Below are 20,988 nucleotides of genomic sequence, written 5' to 3' on the forward strand. Positions count from 1 at the left end.
CTCTTTCGAACATTGTTGATACGACCCTTAGTTGCTGAGATATTGCCATGCAAAGTATTAAAAAAAGGAAAATTGATGTTTTCTAAGTCTCACCTAAACAACCCACCATTTTCTAACGTCGATATCTTAGCAACTAATGATCCGATTTACAATGTTCAAATATGAAACATTCGTAAAAAATTTCGATCTTTTCGAAAACAATATTCTCAAAAAATATTAAATCAAGATTAACATTTCAAAATGGCCAAATATTCAATACTTAAAATACTTACTTAAAAATGGCTTTAACTTGAAAACGGTGCACTTTATCAAAATTTCACTAAAGTACTTTTTGATTGCAAATTCGATTTTACATCGAAAAATAAAGTTGAAAAATTTTTGCGATACATATTTCGATTTTTTGAAAAAATCAGTATTGATTCCAAAATTCATAACTCGGTCAAAGATTTTTTGCACAACCTAGAAATTTCTGAAAAGTTGGCATTTGATGTTATCTAAAACAAATCAAAAAATGAAAAAAAAAATATAAATAGTGTTTTTTGCAAATCAAGTTTTAGTGACAAAAAGATAAATTAAAAACCACCAAAAAAAATTTACTATGTATCACTATTTCCGTGTAGTTCTTATCCATACCTACAACTTTGCCGAAGACACCAAATCGATCAAAAAATTCCTTCAAAAGATACAGGTTTTCAAATTTTCATACATCATTTTTGTATGGACAGCTGCCAAATTTATATGGAAAATTACATGGACAATGATGCAAAATGGCTTCTTTGGGCATACCGAAGGCACCAAAAAAGTTTCAGTCGGATTAAAAAATACAAAACAAAATCGAATGACCGAAATCTGAGAAAACTGCTCATTATATAAAACATTTAAATTTTCATGTCAAAAATGTTACTGTCAAAAGATGTTACAATATTAAGAAAGTTAAAAAAATCTTCATTCAAATGCTTTTTAAGAGCGTGTCCACGAACAGGGCATACCCCTTTGTATAAGACATCGTTCGGACCTCACCGATCTGCTTAAAGTTTTCAGGGGTTGTTTGTACATATAGTACAAAGTGGGTCTCGTGGCGCAGGGGTAGCGGCTTCGGCTGCCGATCCCGATGATGCTATGAGACGCGGGTTCGATTCCCGCCTTATCCACTGAGCTTCTATCGGATGGTGAAGTAAAACGTCGGTCCCGGTTTCTCCTGTCTCGTCAGAGGCGCTGGAGCAGAAATCCCACGTTAGAGGAAGGCCATGCCCCGGGGGGCGTAGTGCCAATAGTTTCGTTTCGTTGTACATATAAAAATAGCACCTGGCCAAAATATGTGCACTCTAGGTCAACGGAAAGAGTGGCAAATAGGGACACAACTTTTGAAGGTTCAAAGATGTCAATAATCTTAAAAAGGGTAAAACTTTGGCAAAATTCATGCATAAATAAGTTAATTTTCATCAATTTTAAAACTTAAAAAAAATAAAGTTAAAAAAAAGTTAAGAAGCTGCCTTTTTCTGGTGTCATCTAGTATCCTTGGAAACGAACTTAATTTTCAATAATTGTGATTAGAAGATTGTTTTAACTTTGATTTAAAAAAAATTAAAATGGATGAAAATTAACATTTTTATGCATGTTTCTATTATGAAGTTGTCTCAGAAACATGAATATGATAAAATTATCACCGAAAAATTTGATCGCAGGGGTCCGAACAAAAATTTACCACCAAAAAATATCACTAGAAGAAGATGTGTCTATTCAATATGTTAAACTGCCTTACCCAAAGCGTTTTCAGTCTTAGATGGTAGTCCCAGATGTCCCCTACAAGCTGCAGATCGAACCGAGTTGGTATCTGGATGGAACACTTTTTTATTTGAGTTTGAAAATTATGCAATTTTTTCACTAAAATGCCCATAACTCCCTTTAAATTGGGATGCTTTACCCTGCATTTTGTTGCATTTTTAGCCCTTTCAAATGCATTTTGAATTTTGAAATTAAATTGAATACAGTCCAGACTCGATTATCCGGAGCCTCGATTATCAGAAATTTTGACTATCTGCAGTTCGATTATCCGAAGGTTTTTATGGGACTCCGGATAATCGAATCATGAACCATTTTTTTTCTGTTTCTTATTTTTAACATCAAATTCGAGTTCATCGACCCCATTTTAGTCAAATTTGAATAATTGATTGCCTATTAAATAATAAAATGTATTTTTTCAATATTTCGTCACCGCTATATTGGCCGCCATCTTGGATTCAACAATTTTAAATTATTTTATCGTAGTTTAAAAGCTGGGTGTTGAATAGTGGTTCGTAAAACGGCCTCAATTTTGAACTGTCAAACTGGAACCAATTTACTGTTCGCCAAAAGTAGAGAGTATTGTTATCGATCATTAAAAATCGTTTTTTTTTTTTTGCAAGAATGAAAAATGTGTGGCTTTTGACAACCTGGAGTTGAAGTCAAAAAATCTTAAGAAAGATGAAGGTGAAATCGTATTTTTTTATAAGTTGGAATTTGTTTAAGCAGGATTCCAAAATCAGCCAGGGAATTTATTTACAGCAGAATGACACTAACGCCGCAGTTCTCGGTCACCCGTAAAAAGGAAGATCCCTTCTAACCGATCAACACGCGACAATTTTTCAGCAAAAAATGTCAAAACTAGACAAAATAAAACACATACTACTGTTTATAAAACAGCTCATTTACCGTTAAGAAAAAAGTCATGCTTGTGCTTGAACAGCCTACTTTGTAGATGTAAACAAAGTGGGAACATTCGAAAATAACGATACGCATTGTCTCTATTCATCACCCAGTTTAGGAGTCATACTTAAGCTCGACAATCAAAAATTAGAAAGCAAAAAAAAAACTGCTGAAAATTTATTCTTTTTGTAAAAAAAAGTTTTTGCGGTGCTGTACATTGGAATTTCATAAAATTCTAAATACTTTTAATCCAGCCCAAACATGATAAATATGATTGTAAATGCAGAAAAACGCGTTTTAGATTGTTTTAAGTTGATTTGACTTCAATTTTCATTAAAATTTTGAAGATTTTTGAAAAAATATTTTTTGCTCCCTGATTTTTCGGACCAATTCTGAAGGGGGCGACATAAACTTTGAAAAATATTTGCAACGGCCTTATTTGATACTTACAAAATTATTTTACCTTCTCCTAGTGGAAAATTGTCCAACAAATCCGAAAATGCATTCCATTTTCCGATTCAAAATCATGTTCATTGAGAAAATCATGACACTTTGAGAAGTTTGGAACAATGCCTTTCATCAACATTTTCTTATTAATAGTTAACTAACTTTTTAAATTTTTCAATTTGTTATGAAAAGTTCTTCTTGAAGTAGTTTGAGTACTTTTCTTGCCCGGTCAGTATAATTCCAAACCATTCCGTACGTATTTAATTTGTATTCTTCATTTTGCTGAAAAATCTCAAACCTATCAAAGTCACCCCGGTTTACGGTATCCGAAGTTTCGATTATCCGAAGTGCAATTTTTCCGAGGCCTTCGGATAATCGAGTCTGGGCTGCATTGCCAAAGTTACACCCTTTTTAAAATTTCTGACTTTTTTAACCTTCAAAATTTGTGTCCCGATTTGCCCTATTCCCGTTGACCTAGAGTGCTCATATTTTGGCCAGATACTAGATTTATATGTACAAACAACCCCTGAAAATTTCAGGCAGATTGGTGAGGTCCAAACGACGTCTCATACAAAGGGGTATGCCCTGTTCGATAACTCGCTCTTAATAAGAAATTGATTTTTGGAGATTTGATTTGGAAATGCAAAAAAGTGCAATCAATATAAAATTTCACACAAATGAGCTGAATATTGGTAAAAAAATTTCTTATAAATTACAACAAAACAAGGCATCCAGTGTTTTTGGCAGTAAATCTAGCAGTAATTAGTTTTTGCAATTTACATCGTTATAGTGAGTCTGTTAAAACAGTGCCCGTGAAAAGTATAGAGAGACGAAAAAACTGAGAGAGAAGAAAAAATAAAAAATAAACTGCCGTCAACGATACCCGGAAGTTGGACCACGAACTGGAAAGATTTGACCTTTAATTAGATTGTTCCCCTGCTTAGTGGACCAGTTTATCAGGTTGTAGGTGTATTGGATCGAAGGCAGACATGTTTTTGTTCTTTTGTTATTTTTTTTTTCAGGTAAATTTGAAATCTGATAATTTTATTCCTACATAATGTTAGTTTAATTAAAAATTAAAAATAATGATTAGATTTTGATCATAATAAGTAAACATATAATTAGAATGTATGCTATTTCGCTAATAAAAACTATTTATTCAACATGTTCATGATACCGTCAGTGGGGGTGACATTGGGTCTGGGGGGTGAAATTGGGTCAAAGTGATTTTTTACGAATTTTACCATTTCTCAGGTTCTTCTCAATGAAAATGAATTCTGTTGAAAGGGTTGTGCAAGAGACATCTTAAGATGACTTCGCTGAAAAAATCTCGTTCCTAAAACAAATCCTGTTATTTTGGCAGCTGTCTAAAGTTGGGGTACGTTTTTGGCCAAATATGACCTCTCGAAAAATGATTTTTCTAATATTTTTGTTAGAATTGCTCGAAAACTACCCAAATGTTTGAAAATCTCCATTTCAAACATTGTAGCGTGTCAATACGATTCCCTCGAACAAGAAACACTGTTGAATGACTTGTTTTTACCATGTCGTTGTATTTGAGCATCATTTTGGTTTCATTTGACCCAATGTCACCCCCTCTAAGGGGTGAGATTGGGTCAATTTTCAAACAATTGGCATTTAAGGTAGTGTTCATCAAAATCAACCATATTTTGAGAAAATGTTAGTAATCTATCTAAGAACAAATCTACGTTGAAAAATTTTCGATGTTATTTAATTTGTTTTTGTTATTAAGAAAATACGAGAGGTGTATCGTTTTTTGACCCATAGTCACCCCCACTGACGGTAGTTAAGTTTGTTAGCTAGCTGTTAAATTGTTAGTTAATGTTTATAAGTGATGCTTGTTTAGTTAAAAAATTTAACTAATTATTCCAGTTTTTGTTGTACATTAAATCATTTATTAAAAAACTAACATAATCCACCTATGTGGTTGGAGCCTTCCTCACAACAATGGCTGTACACAAGTGTCATCTATTTTTTAGATCCGGCTTCCAAAAAGTACATCGATATCACTTAAGTGGCCATATCTCGAGACAGGGTTGCCAGATCTTCAATGTTTTGGACTCGTTGGAAAGGTCTTTTGATAACCTAACCAACAATAGGTCGGATGGTGGATCCGGACATAGTTTACATACATTTAAGTGAGATCCGGCTTCAAAAAAGTACATCAATATCACTTAAGGGGCCATATCTCGAGACAGGGTTGCCAGATCTTCAATGTTTTAGACTCGTTGGAAAGGTCTTTTGATAATCTAACCAACGATGGGTCGGATGATGGACCCGGACATAGTTTACATACATTTAAGTGAGATCCGGCTTCAAAAAAGTACATAATTATCACTTAAGTGATTATAACTCGAGACAGGGTTGCCAGATCTTCAATGTTTTGGACTCGTTGGAAAGGTCTTTTGATAACCTAACCAACGTCGGGTCGGATAGTGGACCCGGACATAGTTTACATACATTTAAGTGAGATCTGGCTTCAAAAAAGTACATCAATATCACTTAAGTGGCCATATCTCGAGACAGGGTTGCCAGATCTTCAATGTTTTACACTCGTTGGAAAGGTCTTTTGATAACCTAACCAACGTCGGGTCGGATAGTGGACCCGGACATAGTTTACATACATTTAAGTGAGATCCGGCTTCAAAAAAGTACATAAATATCACTTAAGTGGTCATAACTCGAGACAGGGTTGCCAGATCTTCAATGTTTTAGACTCGTTGGAAAGGTCTTTTGATAATCTAACCAACGATGGGTCGGATGATGGACCCGGACATAGTTTACATACATTTAAGTGAGATCCGGCTTCAAAAAAGTATATCAATATCACTTAAGTGGCCATATCTCGAGACAGGGTTGCCAGATCTTCAATATTTTGGACTCGTTGGAAAGGTCTTTTGATAACCTAATCAACAATAGGTCGGATGGTGGACCCGGACATAGTTTACATACATTTAAGTGAGATCCGGCTTCAAAAAAGTACATCAATATCACTTAAGAGGCCATATCTCGAGACAGGGTTGCCAGATCTTCAATGTTTTGGACTCGTTGGAAAGGTCTTTTGATAACCTAACCAACAATAGGTCGGATGGTGGATCCGGACATAGTTTACATACATTTAAGTGAGATCCGGCTTCAAAAAAGTACATCAATATCACTTAAGGGGCCATATCTCGAGACAGGGTTGCCAGATCTTCAATGTTTTAGACTCGTTGGAAAGGTCTTTTGATAATCTAACCAACGATGGGTCGGATGATGGACCCGGACATAGTTTACATACATTTAAGTGAGATCCGGCTTCAAAAAAGTACATAATTATCACTTAAGTGATTATAACTCGAGACAGGGTTGCCAGATCTTCAATGTTTTGGACTCGTTGGAAAGGTCTTTTGATAACCTAACCAACGTCGGGTCGGATAGTGGACCCGGACATAGTTTACATACATTTAAGTGAGATCTGGCTTCAAAAAAGTACATCAATATCACTTAAGTGGCCATATCTCGAGACAGGGTTGCCAGATCTTCAATGTTTTACACTCGTTGGAAAGGTCTTTTGATAACCTAACCAACGTCGGGTCGGATAGTGGACCCGGACATAGTTTACATACATTTAAGTGAGATCCGGCTTCAAAAAAGTACATAAATATCACTTAAGTGGTCATAACTCGAGACAGGGTTGCCAGATCTTCAATGTTTTAGACTCGTTGGAAAGGTCTTTTGATAATCTAACCAACGATGGGTCGGATGATGGACCCGGACATAGTTTACATACATTTAAGTGAGATCCGGCTTCAAAAAAGTATATCAATATCACTTAAGTGGCCATATCTCGAGACAGGGTTGCCAGATCTTCAATATTTTGGACTCGTTGGAAAGGTCTTTTGATAACCTAACCAACGTCGGGTCGGATAGTGGACCCGGACATAGTTTACATACATTTAAGTGAGATCCAAATATATGTGAAAACACATTTTTATACATAACTTTTGAACTACTTATCGAAACTTCAATCTGTATAAAACTCGATCTATGGGACCCTAAACCAAGTCGAATGCAACAAGTTCGGGTCAAATCGGTTCAGCCAGTGCCGAGAAACATGAGCTAGTTTGTTGGTCACATACATACATACACACACACATACACACACACATACACACACACATACACACAGACATTTGTTCAGTTTTCGATTCTGAGTCGATATGTATACATGAAGGTGGGTCTACAACGTTTTTATACGAAGTTCATTTTTAGAGCAGGATTATAGCCTTACCTCAGTGAGGAAGGCAAAACAAAACGATTAAACAATAAGAGTACACAGTGATCTGTAAGTTAAGATGGTCGAGTGATCGGGGTCCAACCCAAATGGTGATTCGTGTCTCCTGCAACATTTACAAACCTCATAAAATTAGGTTTCTTACGCCAGCAACAGATCGAGTTCAAAGAGCACGTTGCTATTCAAATAGAGGAAGAAAAATGATGGTAATGAAAAGTTGTTAACTTAGATTTGTTTTTTTATTATAAATTTAAGGCCATTCTAAATTTATATTCAAGTTTTATCCTTTATTTGAAGTTTGCAAAAAATAAAACCTCGACCTACACTAAGTTAGTATTTAGTAAGTACCTCCTTCTAAACATCTGTAAACCTGTGTCCCAACAACTCGAGTTACGGAACGTTGAAGGAGTGCTGTGTAGGTGGGTGGGCTCAGCAAACTGCAACTGTTTGGCTGCTGTTGCTTGGAGGTATAATTTTCCCTCCTTGCACATGTAGGTTGGCCCCTTGCCAGAGCCGTTGTTTTAGTGTGGTTGCAGAAGCGGTTGCTGTTGTTTTTTTTCTACCTTCTCTCCTCCAAACTGATGATCACCGGAGCCTCTCGATCTGAATGTTACTAGTCCTAGTACCACCGCACTGAGCTTAGCCTAGACACTTTGCACTGCAGCGGAATTATGCACTTGCACATTCGGTTCGCCCGGCCGCGGAACAAACACGCACGCACACGTGTACACAGCATAAGGGAGATAGGGGAGAGTCGGGGTTTCAAATGATTGTTTGTTGTCTTAACTATTTTTATGTTTTTCTTCCTAAGTTTTAATTCCTTTATTTGATTTAGTTTTTTACGATTTTATACCTTATTCAAATTTGTGTTTTTTCTTATTTCTTGTTTCTTGTTTCTTGTTTCTTGTTTCTTGTTTCTTGTTTCTTGTTTCTTGTTTCTTGTTTCTTGTTTCTTGTTTCTTGTTTCTTGTTTCTTGTTTCTTGTTTCTTGTTTCTTGTTTCTTGTTTCTTGTTTCTTGTTTCTTGTTTCTTGTTTCTTGTTTCTTGTTTCTTGTTTCTTGTTTCTTGTTTCTTGTTTCTTGTTTCTTGTTTCTTGTTTCTTGTTTCTTGTTTCTTGTTTCTTGTTTCTTGTTTCTTGTTTCTTGTTTCTTGTTTCTTGTTTCTTGTTTCTTGTTTCTTGTTTCTTGTTTCTTGTTTCTTGTTTCTTGTTTCTTGTTTCTTGTTTCTTGTTTCTTGTTTCTTGTTTCTTGTTTCTTGTTTCTTGTTTCTTGTTTCTTGTTTCTTGTTTCTTGTTTCTTGTTTCTTGTTTCTTGTTTCTTGTTTCTTGTTTCTTGTTTCTTGTTTCTTGTTTCTTGTTTCTTGTTTCTTGTTTCTTGTTTCTTGTTTCTTGTTTCTTGTTTCTTGTTTCTTGTTTCTTGTTTCTTGTTTCTTGTTTCTTGTTTCTTGTTTCTTGTTTCTTGTTTCTTGTTTCTTGTTTCTTGTTTCTTGTTTCTTGTTTCTTGTTTCTTGTTTCTTGTTTCTTGTTTCTTGTTTCTTGTTTCTTGTTTCTTGTTTCTTGTTTCTTGTTTCTTGTTTCTTGTTTCTTGTTTCTTGTTTCTTGTTTCTTGTTTCTTGTTTCTTGTTTCTTGTTTCTTGTTTCTTGTTTCTTGTTTCTTGTTTCTTGTTTCTTGTTTCTTGTTTCTTGTTTCTTGTTTCTTGTTTCTTGTTTCTTGTTTCTTGTTTCTTGTTTCTTGTTTCTTGTTTCTTGTTTCTTGTTTCTTGTTTCTTGTTTCTTGTTTCTTGTTTCTTGTTTCTTGTTTCTTGTTTCTTGTTTCTTGTTTCTTGTTTCTTGTTTCTTGTTTCTTGTTTCTTGTTTCTTGTTTCTTGTTTCTTGTTTCTTGTTTCTTGTTTCTTGTTTCTTGTTTCTTGTTTCTTGTTTCTTGTTTCTTGTTTCTTGTTTCTTGTTTCTTGTTTCTTGTTTCTTGTTTCTTGTTTCTTGTTTCTTGTTTCTTGTTTCTTGTTTCTTGTTTCTTGTTTCTTGTTTCTTGTTTCTTGTTTAATTTGTTCTTTGCTGAAGACACCAAATTGATAAGAAAATCCCTTAACAGATTTTGTTAGGTTGTATTATCGTACTTCCGGTTATTTCAAAACCGAACTCCCCTATAAGCCATCTCCTGCACGGATCGATGATCATTATGCTTCTGCTGCTGCTGAATGTTGATTATTATGATGGCGGGCAACAGCAGCAGCAGCCAGCCAGGGAGTGAATGAGGCGCCACCGACTCTGACTGATCATCAGTTGATGTTGAGGCAGGTCTTCTCCGGCAAAAAGATACCAAAGAAAAAAGAAAGAACTGGTGCACACCACCTCCACCGCCTGACTGCAGGAAATAATTAATAGCCTTTGGCATGGAGTTGAGCGCGCGAAAAGCATGTTTATAGGACTCTCCGTACCCCACCCCCTCCTATTCCGCGTGGAACCTCGAAGGAAGGAGGGAGGAGGGCACGTGTGCTTTATGAGCGGAAAGTGCAGCATATAAACGAAAAATTATTAATTATTCTCTCTATTGCATTTCAAATATTTAAAATTTTACTGCCTTTCTAGGCTTTGATGCACATCTTTTTTGAGATAATAATGCACCCCCACTTGGGCTAGTCCTGGTCGATGATGAGCAGCGCTTAGCCACTGTAGTACCGTTCGTTGACCATGGTGGCGTGCAGAATTTTTAATTCTGGCCCCTCTCTTTCCCTCTAATTAATGGGTTCGAGCGAAAATCGCTCGTTTTGCCTCTGTATCAGTTTTGAATAATTAATCGGCGTGAAGGGATCATTCGGCACCGCGAAACCGGTCAGGTGAGGTAGCAATCAACACCTTTTAGCTGCACTTAAAATTTAGCTAAATTTAGAAAGCTCGAATTGAATGGTCAAACAATAATAAATGTATATAAATAATACATTTTTATCTCAAATATTTATTTGATAAAAACATAAGTATAATTAAAAAAGAAGGAGTAAATCTCTATAGTTTAAACGTTTCTCGAAATATTTAACACTTCTTTTCAAAATCTTTAAACCATTAAAAATGGATAAAACTCTTTGCAGTTCATAGCCTGCGTATAAATTACCCATTTCAAATGTACCATCGAATCTTATAAACAGAAGTGTAAATCTCTTTGATTTTCAAAGATCTAGTAAAAAATTACCCGTTTTTACATCTTGCCTTCAAATTTTAAATAAAAAGGTGAAACTCCATGAAATTCAAAGCTCTTGTTCAAAATTACCTGTCGTTTTTAAATCTACAGGTCTCATTAAAAAGAAAGCATAAGCTCTATTATGTTCAAAGACAAAAGACAAAAGACAAAAGACAAAAGACAAAAGACAAAAGACAAAAGACAAAAGACAAAAGACAAAAGACAAAAGACAAAAGACAAAAGACAAAAGACAAAAGATAAAAGACAAAAGACAAAAGACAAAAGACAAAAGACAAAAGAGCAATTCTCTACCAAAACCGGAAATGGATTTTATTTGTATTTTTTGATTTGGCTCAAACTTTGTGGGGGCCTTCCTTATGACCAAATAAGCTATTTTGCGTCATTGGTTCACCCATACAAGTCTCCATACAATTTTGGCTGCTGTCCATACAAAAATGGTATGTAAATATTCAAACAGCTGTAACTTTTGAGTGAATTTTCTGATCAATTTGGTGTCTTCGGCAAAGTTGTAGGTATTGTTGAGGACTTTTGAGAAAAAATAGGTATACGGAAAAAAAATTTGCAGATTTTTTCATCAATTTTTTTTTTACTAAAACTCAATTTCCCAAAATACGTATTTTTTGATTTTCGAGATTTTTTGATATGTTTTAGGGGACAAAAATCCGCAACTTTAGAACTATAGAGAAACATGGTCAAAAAATCTGCCACCGAGTTATGAATTTTTGAAAAAATAGTGATTTTTGGAAAAAAATCGAAGTTTCATGCAAAAACAAGTTTGACATTATTTTTTAATGCAAAATTGAATTTGCAATCGAAAACTCTACAGATTTTTTGATATAGGGCTCCGTTTTAAAGATATAGCCACCGAAAGTTTGATTTTAACGAAATATTTGCAGTTTTTCAATTTTTAAAAATAGTGACCATGAGTGACCATTTCTAATTTTTTTTTTTTTTTTTGAAAAGTTCAGAAAATTTGCTATAAAATTGTCTAAGAGATATTAAAGATTGGACCTCGGGTTGCTGAGATAGAGCCGCTTTAAGAAAAAGAAACACGAAAATTGAAGTTTGCTTAATCTCACCAAAATAACCCACCATTTTCTAATGACCATATCTCAGCAGCTAATGGTCCGATTTTCAATGTTAATACATGAAATATTCGTGAATTTTTCCGATTTTTTCAAAAAAAAATACTTTAAACATTTTAAATCAAGACTAGCATTTTAAATGGGCGTAATATTCAATGTTTGGCCCTTTAAAAATGTTAGTCTTGATTTAAAAAATTTTAAAGTATTTTTTTTTTTTAAAATCGGAAAATTTCACGAATATTTCATGTATTAACATTGAAAATCGGACCATTAGTTGCTGAGATATGGTCACTAGAAAATGGTGGGTTGTTTTGATGAGACTTAAAAAACTTCAATTTTCGTGCTTCTTTTTCTTAAAGCGGCTCTATCTCAGCAACCCGAGGTCCAATCTTCAATGTCTTTTAGACAATTTTATAGCGAATTTTCTGAACTTTTCAAAAAAAATTTTAGAGGTGGTCACTCATGGTCACTATTTTTAAAAATTGAAAAACTTCAAATATTTTGCTAAAATCAAACTTTCGGTGGCTATATCTTTAAAACGGAGCCCTATATCAAAAAATCTGTAAAGTACTTTTCGATTGCAAATTCAATTTTGCATTAAAAAATAATGTCAAACTTGTTTTTGCATGAAACTTCGATTTTTTCCAAAAATCACTATTTTTTCAAAAATTCATAACTCGGCGGCAGATTTTTTGACCATGTTTCTCTATGGCTCAAAAGTTGCGGATTTTTGTCCCCTAAAACATATCAAAAAATCTCGAAAATCAAAAAATACGTATTTTGGGAAATTGAGTTTTAGTAAAAAAAAGTTGATAAAAAAATCTGCAATTTTTTTTCCATGTACCTATTTTTTTCTCAAAAGTCCTCAACAAAACCTACAACTTTGCCGAAGACACCAAATTTATCAGAAAATTCACTCAAAAGTTACAGCTGTTTGAATATTTACATACCATTTTTGTATGGACAGCAGCCAAAATTGTATGGAGACTTGTATGGGTGAACCAATGACGCAAAATAGCTTATTTGGTCATAGGGAAGGCCCCCACAAAGTTTAAGTCAAATCAAAAATACAAAAAATAAAAATGGTCGAAATCGGCCGATTTCGTAGAGAGTTGCTCAAAAGACAATTCATCGAGTTAGGGAGTTTATCGAGACAAGAAAAGCATCGAAGTATGCAGTTCGAAGTTACTGAAGAAACCATCGAATGATGGAGCAATATTAGGACAGCGAAGATCGACATGCAGAGATACGACTATACCTCCAAAATAAGAAAGTTTGTTTAAATGCCTAAATGAGATCATGAAACATCTGTTCTGCATATTTCGGTATGGATTTGGTGGTATCATTTACTGTAACATTAGTTAATGTATTATTCTTTTCCAGTGCGATCACCATAAGCTGCTCTATTCCGATGAAAAAGTGGTGCGCGCGGCGTTCACTGATCTTTCCGCAGGTCAACTGCATCGGTTTCGCTTATTATTTTTATAACATGAAAATTACGACTCCCGCCTGCTTCGCTCTCCTTTTTTTTCTTATGCACAACTGGATTAGTTTTCCTCCCTCTCCTCCTAATTAATTGGAGTGCAATAATGGGATGAGGGGGCTTTGGTTTTGCCTGCATATTTGAGCTGCACCTGCTTCCTCCTCCTAAGACTGCTCGGTTGGGTGGTTAAGGGGTGGAAGTTGTGGGATCGAGGAAACTCATGAACACGCGAAACTGCAACCTAGATGAGCTATGAGGCTGACTGCAGGAGGTTTGTGGCTTATGATTTTTTATGTTAATTTTTTGCCTGCACGCGCCTCTAAACCCTCTCTAACCTAGTCAATGGAAAGGATTACCCCCCGCTGCTGCATGTGCAGGTGCGCAGGGAATGATTATGATAATAATAATCGGCAGTGGGGGTGGTGCCAGGTACACCAGGCATATATAGAGTAAACCCTATCGTGCCTCTTGATGAGCACCTCTCCCGAAGTGATGCACGTACAGGCCTTTGAGATGTTTTGCCAGCCAGTAACTGCATTTATGCTCCAATGACTACCCCCCTATTTGCTCCTGCTGCATCAGGTGAAGTTTTGCTGCAGTTTTCCTAAAGGGGAGGATGATTTTATGGGAAGGTTATTGATCGCTTTCATGGTAAACCGTCAAATCAAATCAAAAATCAAATTATTCGTTCTACATCATTGCCTTGGCGTTCTCAAGTGCGAGATTCCTTCTCAAAACTAGATGTCCGAAGGTTTGATTGTTGAGGCAATTGTGAACCTCTTTTTACACTGAAACTTCCATCCACCCCGGGATTTGAAACGACGACCTTTGGATTCCCAAGTAACAATTTATGTTTTGATTCACTCTGGAAGTATATTTTAAGAGTCTCTGCAAATATTCGAGCAAAAAACCGCTTTATCCTGAAAGCAGCGATTGTTATATTATGTAACGGTTTTTATGAACATCCCCGCGTCACGCATTTCATGGACGCTCCCCTTTAAATGTCATTCATCTTTCCTGTCTCTCTCTATCTTCCTCATTCATTCTTGTCGCGAGTACGGACCTGAAAGGACGTGTCTGAATAAAGTGAAATCATTGTTAATCCTAAACCGCGTCTCATTTATACGTACTAAAACAGCGATAAAGAAGAGTTAAAGCAGCATTTAGTGTAAAATGGACCAGGTTGTCAGGAGCGTATTTCAGGAGAGTTCTAGAGCCAAACAGTATTGCTGTTGATTTTTAGCGGACTCTCCAGATACTCTCAAGAGATCTTATAGAACTTATTCTAAAGCTGATAAAATTTATAGCTTTATTGAAGATCTCTTGGTAGCCGCAATAAAACAAATTTTTAACTTGTTTATTCTTGATTAGAATAAATTATATTTGATCAAGAAAATATGACTGCAAGATTTATTTAATTAAATCCAACTATTCTTTGAAACTTTAAACGACAAATGGTTAACTTTATTCGGTGACAAGAATATAATAATTATATAAATAAATGTTTGATTATTGATCCAAAAAAATAGACACCGAATACATTATTCTATCAGAATAACCCTCATTTTTCATAAAATTGAAGCAAACTTTTCTTGTTTAGCTGTAAACACCATCATGGCGTCTATCTAAATCGTAATTTTTTCATTAAAACATGGCGAAATTCTTTAAATCAATTTGTTCTTACTTGAAGCTATTAGAAAAACATCTTTTCTAGAGATGCTCTTGATCAACAATAACGTTTCTTGAAAAGCTTTTGTTTAAGACTAAGCAAGGGGTTCTAGCAGGCCCGTAGCCAGGGGGGGGCTTCCGGGCTGCAGCCCCCCCGAAATTTTTTCCAATTTTTTTAAAATTGAACTACCTTAAAAAAATCTTAAATCAATGATTGTGTGTTCTCGTGGGTCTCGTGGCGCAGGGGTAGCGGCTTCGGCTGCCGATCCCGATGATGCTATGAGACGCGGGTTCGATTCCCGCCTTATCCACTGAGCTTCTATCGGATGGTGAAGTAAAACGTCGGTCCCGGTTTCTCCTGTCTCGTCAGAGGCGCTGGAGCAGAAATGCCACGTTAGGGGAAGGCCATGCCCCGGGGGGCGTAGTGCCAATAGTTTCGTTTTTTTCGTGTTCTCTTCCCAGAAATAATTTGTAAGATAGAGAATCAAGAATTGATTGATCAAACTAAGTAATTTGCCTGTCCATTGCCGGGCTCAGTTTTTGTAGATTATGGATCCAAAATTTGGATATTTAAAAATTGAGCTGCCGATTTGAACATTGTTCCATTCAGTAACATCTCATTTATCTTGTAGTTTTAGCATTACATTGGTTAGGATGGTCCAAATCTGGGCTTACTTGGGGCTATCCCCTGAAATCAAAGATTTACGCATCACTAGCCTAAGTTCCAAAATTTGAGCTTTTTCTGACCACTGACCACCAAGTTTGGGCAAAATCGTCAAATTGTATGAAGAAAAGCAACTGTTTCAGTTTTTGACCAATGGAAGGCGCAATAACTATCCAGTTCTTATCAATTTTCAGAACTAATATCTTCTTTAAATTTGGAAAAACTTTCCCGAAGACACCTTATTTTTTGGGTTTTTGCTAAAAGTTATTAACCTTCGAAAATAGCAATTTCCGAGCGGACTGCTCTAAGGGGCTACATAGAAATAATTACCGTCATCTGGGGCGAATCGGGACTACAGTCTGAATAGGGACAGCAAAAATCCTTAGATCTTGTTGTCTTATTTTTGATTGTAGAACTTAAGTATGACCCCTGAAGAACCATAAAATAATTTAGAATTTTTGGATTCAATGTGGCGGTCAAAATGGAGGTCAAGAAATATTTCTGGTGTTTTTTTAAAGGTCTGATAAACCAGTTTTTGCTTTTTGGGTGCTTTTGAAACCGTCAGTGGTATTAAAAAACACCCAAAAAGCAAAAACTTGGTGTATTGGACCATTAAAAAAACAGATGCCGAATTTGATGTTTAAAAAAAGCAAATAAAACATGCCGATTTCATTTGTTCCTGATTCGGTTATCCGAAGTCCTTCGAACTTCGGATAATCGAATCTTTGGATAATCGAGGCTTCGGCTAGTCGAATTTGGATTGTAAAATTAATAGCCCTCCTTTATTTGCATTAAAACCTTTAAACTGTTAATACATGTTTTTTCTCTACATTTTTCAAAATTTATCATAATTTCTCAAAAATATTTAGATTTTGTTTTCAAAAACGAAAGCATTTAATATGAAAAACATTTGAGTGAATTTTGACTATTATCAGAAATACAATTCTAATTTTATCGTTTTGGTTTTAAGAATATGGTTAGTTACATATCTAAGACCTTAGAGAAAAATGCTTGAGAAATATCGGTGTGTATTTTTTATTACTTTTTCGTAAACCTTTTTTCCGAAACCACTCGTCCAAAATGCTTTCTTTTGGTCAGTTTGGTTCTTTTTTTAGTTTCCACCGTGGCCAATCTCCAATTTTTATTTAATATATCAAAAATCGGAAGATCAACTAAGTGAATACTTATTATCAACTAATTTTCACTTTGTGCATGAGCTTGCGATTTTTAAAGGAAGAAATAAAATGATAAAAATATTCAAAACGTTAAAAAAAATTAAGCTTGGATTCAAAAACTCTGAAATTAAATTAATTAAACATCACTTTCAAATTTTATAATTTATGATCAATAATTCATTTTTAAACTATTTAATTTCTATTTTTTGGATTTTACAGATTAGAATTTGCATTTTGAAAATTTTAAAATTTCTTTATTATTTTTTTTATTGTTTCTTATTTCTGAATATCAATTGTAAATATTTTCCAAAATTTATGTTGCCACCTTTTCAGAATGGACCAAAAAACAGAGAGCAAATACAATATTAAAAAAAAATAGCTTCATAATTTTAATGAAAATAACTTATTTCGATTAAGTCTTTTTAGGACCAGCGACCAGGTCGGTCCGGAAAACAAATTTGAAATATTTTTCCTGCTTTGATAATCATATACGACATGTTTGGGCTCGTTTAAAAATATTTAGAATTTTGAAAACTAATGATGCAAAACAACTGTACTGATTTAAAGTGTGTTTTGAAGACTTTTAAAATAATAAAACCATAGCTTGTAGTTTTGATTTGTAACCCTCTCAACTTTGGTCAGAGTTTAGTGACATAAACTTCAGAATAATATTCGCAACGGCTTATTGAAGATTTAAAAATTTTACACTTCCAAATTTCTAAATTTTCATAATTTTTGATTTAAATTTTTTTGGTGTAAGACAAAGAAATGCCAGAAATCAAAAATAAAAATAATAAAAACATAAAAAATTTAAGATAACAATTCAACAGAATAATATCAAAAAATCTGAAATTCCAAAAATTAAAAAATCTAAAACTGAAAAATTAATAAAATAATTGATACTTAAGAAATCCTAAACTAAAAAAAATATCATTTTTAAATTAAGTTATTCAAAATCCAATAAATTATGTTTTTTCAATCTTAATTTTTGGATGCTTTAAATATTTTTATGTTTGAATTCTAGTATTCCTAAATTAATTTATATTTACCAGAAAATTAAGTGATTTTTGTAATGGCTTTTCCCTTATTTCAGAATTTTAAGATTCAGCGTTTTGATAGTCAGCTTCATGAGGCAATTCTTCAATATTATTTAAGCGAATACATTATTTTCAAACGTTATTTTCAGTCGCATCCAAATAAACAAATCAAAATCTCATCAACACATATTGCTCCCGAAGAAATATCAAACGACGCTTTTTGTTTCTGTTCCTATTCAGCTGCGTACCGCTTAAGAGAAGTCTTTTCGTAAACCTTTTCTTGACCGTTCCTTGAGATTTTTTTATGGAGTTTTAAGAGTCTCCGTACTACAGGACATTTTTTAAAATTTTCGTTTGAAAGTAAAATATAGTTCTTGTTGCAAAATTCAGACTAAGATTTGATTTACAGGAAAAATGTAATTGATTTAAGAATTCTTACATAAAGTATTCTTTACTTTTAAAACAAAAATTTAAGATAATAATTACACATGATAATTTCAAAAAAATCAGAAATTCCAAAAATGAAAAAAATCAAATACATAAAAAAATATAAAATAATTACAACTTAAAAAATCCTTAAATTATAAAAAAAAATCATTTTTAAATAAAGATATTCAAAAAACAATTTTCAATCATTTCAATAAATTATATTTTAATAATCTTATTTTTTTGCCTTTCTTACTATTGAAAGGTATAGGTTTTACTTTAAGCCAGGACGTCATTTCCAGCTTCGTAAATATGTCGATTCAGCATGAATTTTAAACCGAAAAATCGCTAAAAAATCACACTGCATCGATTGTTGTCAAGTTGAGCTTCGAATACTGGCGCGAGAATGCTGGCGCATATGTTTCGGCTCGACTTATACTCGTTCATAGTAGCTTGTCTACCGATGTTTCCTTCAACATGTAAGATATCGTAGCTTTTCGGTTTCTTTTGCTCTGTCCGTTTTTGCATAACTGTCCAATGTTAATGCAAAAACTTTTTTGACTTAGGACATTCATCCGGGTACAATCAATTTGTTTCCCGTGTGCTCCTAAAATCGCCTTTAAGTAGGCTTCATTTGTCGTGTCGTTTTATTAAACAGAGTTCATTGGATTCCAATAGGAGCTTTCGAAGCTTCTAAGCTTTATATCGTTTTCAAAGTTTTCAATGCTCGCGACGCCAATGGCTATCTACCTAAGTCTATTGCGATTGAGTGCGTAGTGGTGCGGTTGTAAAAATATCTATCTCTGACTCTCTCACTTTCGTAGACGCTGAATGGCAAGCTTCCCACTGTGCGGTTAACTCGGTTTTGCTTTGCGCCTGCTTTGTTCGGTTTTTGGGCTCGTACCAAAACTAGAAAACCAAAACCGCGATGTGTGTGTCGTCACTTGCGCATTAGAAGCTAAGAATTTGTACGATTAAAAACTTTTAGAAAACACATCATAAGATTTTTTGTATCAAGTCGATGTTGTGAATTGAGAGAAGTTATATTCTTTAGTAAGAAATGCTCTATCTCACCCCTGGTGGGATTAAATCGGGTTTTTATGCTTCGAATATTGGTATGTTTGAATTCAAGTGCAGACTAAGATTAGATTTACAGGATAAAACCAATCAATTTATGAATTCTTACATAAAGTTTTCTTTATTTTTAATTTAGCAACGTTTCGTAAATATAAAATTTCTAAACCATAAAATGTGCAGGATTTTGTTCCTAGAGTCAAGATATTGGTTGAACAAACATCGATTTTGATAAATGGTTACAATCCTAAATTATTAAATATGTATATAGATTAAAATTTTATTAAAAAATTATCTTTAGAATTGAGATCTGATTAAATTTTTTTTGTCATGTTTTAAAATTTTTTTTTGCTCAAATTCTGGACCAATTTTCAGAATACAATGAGTAATGAATTTGAAAATGGCGTTTAGTCGGAATATTAAAGTTAAACATGATTCGTTTTAATGTTTGATGCAATCGAGGAAAATTTTAACGGTTACATATGCATTTAAAAATGGTTACATATGCATTATTAACAACTCTTCCAGTGAATATTTTGGCGTTAAAAATTAATTTAATACATTTTATCTAAATTTTTAACACATTAAAATTAAACACAGGCACTGATTTTTTTCTTCAAATATATATTTATTATAGGCCTACACAGAAAAAAAATGTGAATTTACTCGACACGGAAAAAATGAATCACATGTAAACTCAGTTGATGTAAACATGAGATTCGACGTAATTTTTTTTTGTTGCCATGGAGACACTTCAGAAGCTGAAATTTCAACGATTATATTTTTTGTATTTCATTAAAATTATTTATTTTTGAGAGCACCAGGAGCTTCGCAAAATATGAAATGGCTTCAATAGCTTAGAACAATTAAAATAAAACATTGTTTAAGTTTGTTTATAAAATTTTAAGAAAAACAAATATTCCAGTTATGAGTTTTATGTTGTGCTAGAAAAAATGAAAAATGTTAGATAAACCATCACAATTATCACACAGCTGAAAATGTAAATCCAGACGGTTTAAAATTTCTCTCAGTATAAAATACTGAAAACAACCCCCGAACAAAAATCTTGGCTACGGCCCTGGGTTCTAGGCTGAAGTGAGCTTTGATCATGGCTTTCTACCTAAGGTACTCGCGATTGAGTGTGTAGTAGTGCGGTTGTCAAAATCGATATCTCTGACTCTCTCACTCCACTGACACTGACTTTGTTTATGTTTTGGTTTTCCGGGCACGGTCCATTGTTCGTTTGTTATTGTTTTGGTTTTAGTGGCACGGAGTCATGCACTCACACTAATGCAAAGCAAGATCGCGAGTACCTATGATATACAGCCTTGGGCACGGTCCATTGTTCGTTTGTTATTGTTTTGGTTTTAGTGGCACGGAGTCATGCACTCACACTAATGCAAAGCAAGATCGCGAGTACCTATGATATACAGCCTTGAGCTTTGATATAGTTTTAACCCAGAGTATAATGCACAATATTGCGTAGCGCATGCATGTTTTAACCCACTGGAAGTAGATCCAAAAAATGTGTTGGCACATTTTCGTCATTTTCGTGAATAACGAATAGCGAGTTTTCGTCATATTTGAATAAAATTAGGATTACATTCAGTTCATCGTTTTTATTTATTTATAACAACAGAAAAGAATACTTGTCACTATTTTTTCACTTGATGATTCGGAACCGTCTTCCAATTTTCAATGCCGGAAGCTCAGAAAGAAGCACAACAATAACTTGTTTGATCACCACGCGAATCTA

At 34.1% G+C, this 20,988-nt stretch overlaps 1 protein-coding gene across 1 annotated transcript in view; it reads left to right on the plus strand.

Annotated features, from left to right (window-relative positions):
- The window catches only part of LOC119768016, a 54,783-nt gene that overhangs the window by 20,037 nt on the left and 13,758 nt on the right, over positions 1–20,988 (plus strand). The gene's annotated exons all lie outside the window — the stretch shown is intronic.

Source organism: Culex quinquefasciatus, chromosome 2, assembly GCF_015732765.1.
Source record: "Culex quinquefasciatus strain JHB chromosome 2, VPISU_Cqui_1.0_pri_paternal, whole genome shotgun sequence".
NCBI lineage: Eukaryota > Metazoa > Arthropoda > Insecta > Diptera > Culicidae > Culex > Culex quinquefasciatus.